The sequence below is a fragment of the Macrobrachium nipponense genome, chromosome 7 (genome assembly GCF_015104395.2).
Source record: "Macrobrachium nipponense isolate FS-2020 chromosome 7, ASM1510439v2, whole genome shotgun sequence".
NCBI classification, from domain to species: Eukaryota; Metazoa; Arthropoda; class Malacostraca; order Decapoda; family Palaemonidae; genus Macrobrachium; species Macrobrachium nipponense.
Window position 1 is genome coordinate 60,446,216 of NC_061109.1, and position 8,548 is coordinate 60,454,763.

Here is an 8,548-nt window from a genome sequence, read left to right on the forward strand (position 1 = left end):
GAGGTACTAAAATCTTTATTTGTATGTTCCATGAAGAATAGAGAGAAAAAAAACTGAAAACATTAAAAAGATATCATTGGCAAAAGTGAGAACAGACTCCCAAATGTCCGTGTCCCTACAGCACCTGACGGGATGGCGCAACATGATTATTGTGACCCCAGTGTAAGCTAAACCCGCTTGCTAGGACTGAGTATTACAAGAATACAATAATACCCACCCCAATCATGTTATGGGCACACAGGATAGAATGCCGAGAACCCTATCCCCATAACTGACCCTCTTGGAATCCATGGGTCCAACCCTGAAGAGTAGTTCCGCCCTTGAGATAACGAACGGATATCTCTCAGGTCTAAACATTATCGGGTAGTTGATGGTTCTACAGCAGTTCCCACAATTTGGCTTTGGATATAAAACCAGTTCCAAATATCATATCTTTTCATATTTATCAGGTCCACTAAATTTTTGCAAAAGTAGACTCAAACCCAGGAACAAATTTTTGTGTTCAAAAGAGCCCCCTCACCACGTGAAGGTGGTCCCAAGTCGAAGGGCCCAAGTTGAAAACCCCACCACCAACACTTGCACTGTATGTAATACTTTCAAAATGATTACATTGTGATAATAGAATAGAGAAATCTATCTGTCAGTGCATCTCAACACTTTAATACTATAATGCAAGTAAAATTATTCTCTTAAAAGTCCAATGCAATTTTTCTGAATTCACCTCAAGATTTTCAACTCATTTTGTTGTACACAAAGAATTTGTAAAAAATGGCTTAATGTGATTTGATAACATGGGACCTCAAGGAATCAGAGAACAGCAAACTCTCACAATGACCACTCAAGCTTAACGATGCTATAATAGGTACTGCGCAAGTGATCCCTGCTCATGGATCATGTGAATAATGTTGTCCGCGATATGTGTTATTTCTCTAACAGGAGAACAATGCTGCCTCTGATACCTTGAAAACATCCTGCTTTCAAAAACAGAATTGTCAAAAGAGCATTATATTACATTTCTAACTGAATAACAAATAACACCATATACCAAATTATATACTAATAAAGAGGGTTGACTATCGTTTTGATGAATTTGTTAACAATATACATACTTCGGGAATATCTTCAAATAAAAATACATTTTTAACACAATCTCTTCGCAAGGTACAGCATTAATACAAAAAGTATCTTAAGATTATAAAACAAGCCTACTTATCAATACAGATTTATGCGCATAGTATTCATACAAGAGAAAAACTAATTTAAAAGTTGAATGTAATCTTAAGTTCCAAAATACCTCTTATATTATATGGTGACTGCCATGAGTGGCCCCTTTATCACAATGCTGTTAGCTGAAGTAAACTACCCTAGATGGCCAAAAAGTGAAGCTCCTAAAATAAAATAAAAGGTTACAAAATTCAGCTTCTTGTTTTGACTGGGAATCACAGTTGGTAACATGTGCCATTTCTGTATAGGCCCTTCTATTAAAAAGATGTTTTGAGAAAATCAGCCTCATATAACAGAAACTTTTGCAAAAGAATTTCATACTATATATTTGCTTCTTGGACAATTTTTTGTTGAAATAAAACAAATTTTGCCTTACCTTGTTACTAATTATAAATGTGCTTGCTATTGTGGATTATAAATTTGGGTTACATGGCTACTGACCCTTCATTCTCTTAGCCTTAATACAGGTCAGCATCTGATGCCTCTGAAGTAAATTTTTCAAAATTACATGTGTAATTAAAAACTAATAAGGAAATATTACTTATGAAAAAACATACCAAACTATAGTTCATGCAGTGTCAAGTAAAATCCCACAGAAACAACATAATTGTACTTACAATATAAAAAATGATGATGAAGAAAAAACTGATGCTGCAATGGCTAAAGAAGTAGCTCTTGCTAACCACTATGAATGTCAATGACAAAACTGGTGTTGGAGGTTCCTTCTAATCAGTATGGATACTTAACCAAGGAAGTAACACAAGAATACCTGTCTATTTCCATTCTAGGTATTATTATGAAGAATAAAATAAGGAGAACAGTCCCTCATATAAACACACTGAAGTACTTGGCATATTAAAAATTTTAACTAAAACAGTATATAATGCAATTAGCATTAGCATAAAACCCATGGACTTAAATGATGAATATATCAGTAACTAGAAGTAAAAATGATATTGTTATGATACAATAAAGTTTGTTCATACTTACCTGGCAGATATATATATAGCTGTATTTTCTGAAGTCCGACAGAATTTTAAAAACTTCCGACACACGCAGTGGTCGGCCAGGTGGTTAGTACCCATTCCCGCCGCTGGGAGGCGGGTATCAGGAACATTCCCATTTTCTATTCATAATTTTTATTTCCACTGTCCCCTGAGGGGAGGTGGGTGGGTACTTGATTATATATATCTGCCAGGTAAGTATGAACAAACTTTATTGTATCATAACAATATCATTTTGTTCATGAAACTTACCTGTCAGATATATATATAGCTGAATCCCACCTTTGGAGGTGGGAAGGGACAGAATAGAAGGATTTTGGGATACAAATGCATGCAGATGATTTACATCTTGGTTCCACCTGTTAGCATAGCTGGCTTCGTGGTTACTGCCACGTAAGTCGCTTGTGCTACTAGAGTTGCCAGCGAGAGTAGACCTATATAGCTGGTGCACTCCAGATGATCTGTCAACAGGGGCGAGACCACGACGTGACTAGACCCTATTGACCATACCATGAGGGCTAAGAAGTAAAGAAATATATATATATATATATATCACCACCTGACCAACCTAGCCAAAGTTAAGGTGTTTTAACTAAGGCTTAAGAGTTAAGAAGTCGCCGTTGTCGGCGACTCAACAACTAAATTAAGAGCTCTTCCTAACCATTTTCTACAGGATAGGATGAGTGGTACTTCTTGCCCCCAAGATTGTGTCTGCAGACACGTATGGCCCTAGCGAGCAGCAGATCTCATATGCCATCTTTCACATCTCGCAGGGAGTGTGAAGTGAACACAGAGTTGCTTCGCTAAAACATGGTACTCAGGATGTTGCTGAGTGCCATGCTCTGTTGAAATGCTTCGAGGCCACGCCCTCACCTCGTGAGCATTCAGATAAAAAGATTTCAAATCTTTGTTGCAAACACACTGAGGAGCATTTTTGAAAGAACTCCTTAACACTAAAGCCAGGGTGTTCTTCGATATGGGCAAGTCTGGTCTTTTCGGAACACTGCAGATTGCCCGAATGACTTCGACTTTCTTGGGTTTTATGTAGATAAAACTTGAGAGACCCGACAGGGCACAGGACTCTCTCTGGCTCCTGCCACTAACTTGTGCCATTCCTTGCTTCCAAGCTCCTGGCCCAAGGGACAAAACGGGTTTCCATTCTTAGGCCACAACGGAAGGCTTAGAGAGCACACCGCCATTGTGTTCTCTAAAGCCAAAACTTGTGACGATGGCTTAAAATTTCACTAACCCTCTTTGTCGTATCTAGGGTGGTTAGAAGAAGGCCTTCCTGATCACATGCAAGAAGTTAACAGGTAGGAGAGGTTCGAATGCTTTGACATCAAGAACTTCAGACTACGTCTAAGTTCCATATTGAAAGCTTCGATCTGGACATGCACAGTCAGTCCGTCTGTACTAAAGTCAGGTGACCGACCAGTTGACCAGTCAGACGAATCAAGGACAGCAAGGCTGTACCCTGAAGACCATAAGGCACTATTCTTCGCTGAAGGATGAGTGTCTGGACTGCCTGGGCGATTCAATCTAAGCAAACCTTGGGGGTGTATCAACGCAACCCAACGTCGTCAGCGAATCAACTCCTGACTCGAGCTTTCTGGTGCCAGGAGAAAGGAGCGAGGAGCAAAAAGGCGATTCAGTCCCGAGGAAGGAAGAATGCCTGACAGTCCAACCTGGTCTCATGTTACACGATCATCGGGGGTGTATAAACGCAACCGACTTCGTCAACAAGAAACTCAGGGCTACTATATGTCGCCTGATCTCGCACGAGTGCCTGACTCCGAGAAAACAGGTGAGACAAAAAGTAGATGGTGAGCGAGTTTCGAGATTCCACAGAACTCAAAGATCGTGAAGGGCTTTGTTGTTTGACAGACGCAAATCTCTGAGCCCAAAGGCCGTCAACAACATATTTGCATATTCTTTAATAGTTGTGACTGCCAGCTTATCCCATTCTTCAGACGGAAATGGAAGACGGTAATCTTATTCCTGTCAACATCTCGATAGTCTGAACGTAGTCAGACTCAGAGCGGAGAGGTTATAGGTACCTTTCGAGTTAGAGTAGACCGACTCTCTCGGAAAAGGTCCTTGGAAAGTGATCTAGGAAGTATGTGACCTCTGTGAATCCAGGATCCTGAAGGCCAACATGGGGCGATCAGCGTCATTGTCGCTCCCTGTGACGTCATAAATCCTCTTATTACATTTCCTAAGCGATTGAAAAAGGGGAAAAGAGACCAAACATCCATCCCCGTTCAATATCATAGGATGGCGTTTAATGGTACCGATCCCGGATCGAGAATAAGGGAGCAGAGAAGAAGAAGCCTCTTCGTCCTCAACATATCGAAGAGAAGAATGAAAGGGCGTCCCTGAAGTCTACACAACTCTCAACTTACTTCTAAAGAAAGATTCCACTCGGAAGTGAATAGTTGCTGCCGCCTCGATCGAGACGATTCGAACGGACTTTTGTAATCCTGTAACGAACCTGTAGAGGATCGTTACATTCTACGCCTGTTGTTATAATAGGCTCTTTCTCGTAAACCTCGAGCAGGGACCGAGAGAAGATACTTGTTAAGAAATGAGAGAGCTGTGGAAAATCAGAGTTGATGTGGACCACTGGTTCCAAAACTCGTTTCGAGGACTGGAGGGACGACCGAATTGCATTTACTTCTTTCAGATTAAGATCCAGGACATCTGAAAACTCTATCCAGATGTCCGGCACCTTCTTTCTATCATGACGCACTGAGAGATGTTCAGAATCATTCCTAGACCTTGAATAATATTTCAGTTTCCCGGTAGGAAAAAACTGTGGTCTGAATTGCAGTCTATTCGGGGAAACAAACTTCTTCAGGAAGGAAATGGTCCCCAGCAAGCTCATCCATTCCCTCCCCCAGTATGCTTACTTCCCTAATAAGGCTGCGCTTTGCCTAAGCAACGAGAGCATATAAAAGTGCAATGTTGCGGTAGACTCGTAGTTCTATACCGTGCGGTAACGAGCACCGAAAGGATTAAGAGATAACTCTGTTGAAACATAGTAAGGCAAAACGAATGCAACATTTATTCATTCACGTAAGAAATCCCCTCAATCTTAGGCTAAAGTCCGTGATTGTAGGACAGAGATACAGTTAGTCAGTCAATTCCGCAGGAGAGACGTAACCGCCAGCACAGAGATACGGTTAGTCAGTCAATCCCGCAGGAGAGAGAGACGTAACCCTACAGCGCATGACAGCGACACGATCTGTTACTGGCTCGGTTGGACAGTCAGACACAGCAGCAGCCAGCAGCTTACGAACGTCGTCTCTTAACTTTATGTCTGGGTTGCCAGCTAACCTATTCTACGAAGAAATAGGTCCGTTATTTTTTGAGCAAAAAGACTCTCAAGCTGGTATATTTAAGCGAAACAGAAAACGCTAAATATATAGATGCGTTTGTGTCGTCAGAACACTACCATACAACGGTAAAAGATAAATCGGAAACTCCTGGAAGGCTGCAGGGAGTAACGATTAAATGTCCTTAAATAGACAATAGACCTCTTGGTTGCCATCCGAAGAGGTAACTACAGCAAGCGTATATGACTTGAACCAACCAGAAGTAAAATAACGCAAGGCAAAATATGAAATTATATCACAAAGTTTGTTCATACTTACCTGGCAGACATATATATAGCTGAATTCGGAAATACAGCTACATACATATCTGACAGGCAAGTTTCATGAACAAAACTTAAGAGAATCGAAGCAGTCAGCTCAAGCTTCTTATGTTATTGGACATAAGCGTTCATTGACGTAGTCTACAAGTCTATTTCTTGTACGAGTCTGCGAATGACGAATGAGAGCTCTTCCGAATCTTGTCAATAAGAGCTTATTCGCTTACGCAATATCAAGTTAATGAGATGTTTGTCAATGAGAACTAACCCATTTACGGGACAAAGAGATATTTTGTCAATGAGGGGATACCCACTTACTTGACAAAATGATAGTATATTGTCAATGGGGGAAAGTCACTGAATTGACAAAACGTAATCCAGGAAGTCGAGCATTTAATTTTTCCGATTCCCGTCTCAAACGAGGAAGGGGCAAGAATCCTGTTAAGAGGACTGGGCTTACGGCAGGTAGAACGACGATGTTCAATTCGGCAGCGTAGTCCCGACTAGAAACTAACAAATCTATCATCTGAAAAACCCTTTCAGATGGGCTAAAAAGCTTGCAAAATTATCCTGGGAAGAGGAAGAAACTCTCCAACCAGCTTCCTCTCCCGTATCACAACTAATGCCTGCTAAGCTTAAAATTTATTGGCAGTATGGCAAAGGAAGTCCTGTCTTGTGCGCTTTCCTGAAGAGCGTCCTTTTGATGAGTGCCTTTGCAAGAATCCTACTGAACGTTGCCGAGAGTCCTGACGTGCAGGACATCGAGCCTTACATAACCCGTAACTGCCTTATCGCAAAGTCTTGACTGCGGTAGTGGCAACTTAAATTTATTGGCAGAATGGCAAAGGTTGCGGTAGAGCAAACGAGATCTTCCCTTGAGCTTTCCTTAACTCCATCCACCTATGCGAAAAGCAATATTAATTGACAGAGACCTCTTGAATTCACGAAGAAGAAGTTGTCTGTTCACTTTAAGCTTCCTCCGAAGCACTGCCTACTTCACATTCTTTGCAGGTGAGGTAGAAGGTATCACCGAAGGTAGAGGTAAAAATTCTTTAGGCCCATATCTGAAACAAGAGCTTGAAGAGTTCAACAGAAACGTTCAGCCAGGCGACACACCTGGCGTGCGCTGGTGCACGCTCGGCGTCCCTGGCGCGCGCTCGGCGTCCACTGGAGCGCGCTCGCGTCCACTGGCGCGCGCAGCTCGGCGTCCACTGGCGCGCTTGCGCTCGCGTCCACTGGGCCCGCGCGCTTGGCCTGCAACCCGCGCGCGCCTGGAGTCCATCCGAGCGTCCCGGGTTCGTCCGCTCTCAAAAGCTTCCTGTTACTATGACTTCTTTTACGTATTTCTCGTGGAAAGACGGACACGAGTTCAGGCGACGTTCGCCTTCTTACTTCTCACTGAAACGCATAACGAGAGAGAGAGAGAGAGAGGACGTGAAGCGTCCTCTTCTATAAAGCTTCTATTTAGAGGGCGCGAGTCCTTCCGAAAGCTCCAACCCCTGCATGGGGAGGACGCTTCGGAGGACGAGAAGCAATCTTTCAGGATTCGTGCACGCGCACGCACTTTGGCAGTCTGGGGATTTTCATCAGAAACTGCCGAAGGCACGCCAGATCGGTGGGGGTTCCTTGTAACCCTCCTTAGGCTTTCGACATGCTCCCTCCCCCTGATTAATTGCGTACATACGAATCATACGTCTTCCTTACGGAATAGACAAAGTCTCACACTCCTTACATGACAAATCTCAACAAAGAAGCAAGACCCATACCCCTCGTGCATACCAAGTGCGGATCTACCGAAGCTTTCGGTAGCCACACCCTATCTTTGCAGACAACCCCATCTGAAACTAGCCTAACTAGATTCAGATATTTTATGCAAAAATGAATCAAATTCAAATCAATTTAAGATAACGTATGCCTAGCCACAAATCCCACAAATCCAAGTAAATAAATCAAAAGACAATTAGGATACTTAGCGGCAATGAAGTTTCCAAAATCCTAAGATGGAGGTACTGAAAACAGGTGTTTTCAGCACCGGCGACAGAAAAATTATGAATACAAAATGGGAATGGTTCCTGATACCGCCTCCCAGCGGCGGGAATGGGTACTACCACCTGGCCGACCACTTCGCTGTGTCGGAAGTTTTTAAAATTCTGTCGGACTTCAGAAAATACAGCTATATATATATCTGACAGGTAAGTTTCATGAACAAATATAAAATTGAACAACAAAAACTTAACAGACAGCTTACATGAAAAGCAGTATAGTGCATGTACGTATCTGTCTTTAAAACTAGAGTAGAAAATATGTGTGTGTGAGGATTTTTACAAAATATGACTTGTGCGACCTCATGATGGTTCCAACAACTTGAGAAGGTGGCGTTCCATTACCAGCTGAACTGTAGGATAAGAAACTATGTATCATTTAATTTCATTATTGTAATTAGTAAGAAAATTGGTTGGCAAAAAATAAGCAGCACATTTATTCTTGCTTTCCAATCTATTTAAGATTTCTGTAGTGCAGATATCAACTATCTCAAAATGCAAAATCAATTTTAGTAAATTTTACCAAATAACAATGGACTGTGTCACAGCACCCAACTTTGTTCCCAATTAACAATGTTGTAAATGTCATATTTCCCTAAAAAGAACTACATATGATTAAACATGAA

The 8,548-nt window shown here is 41.9% G+C and overlaps 1 long non-coding RNA gene across 1 annotated transcript; it reads right to left on the reverse strand.

Moving 5' to 3' along the window:
- Positions 1-2,252, reverse strand: LOC135217502 (uncharacterized). Its single transcript, XR_010315156.1, has 2 exons — positions 1,842-2,252; positions 1-1,708 (listed from the first exon to the last, which is right to left on the reverse strand). It is a non-coding gene; the product is annotated as an uncharacterized LOC135217502 (long non-coding RNA).
- Positions 2,253-8,548: the final 6,296 nt, after the last annotated feature.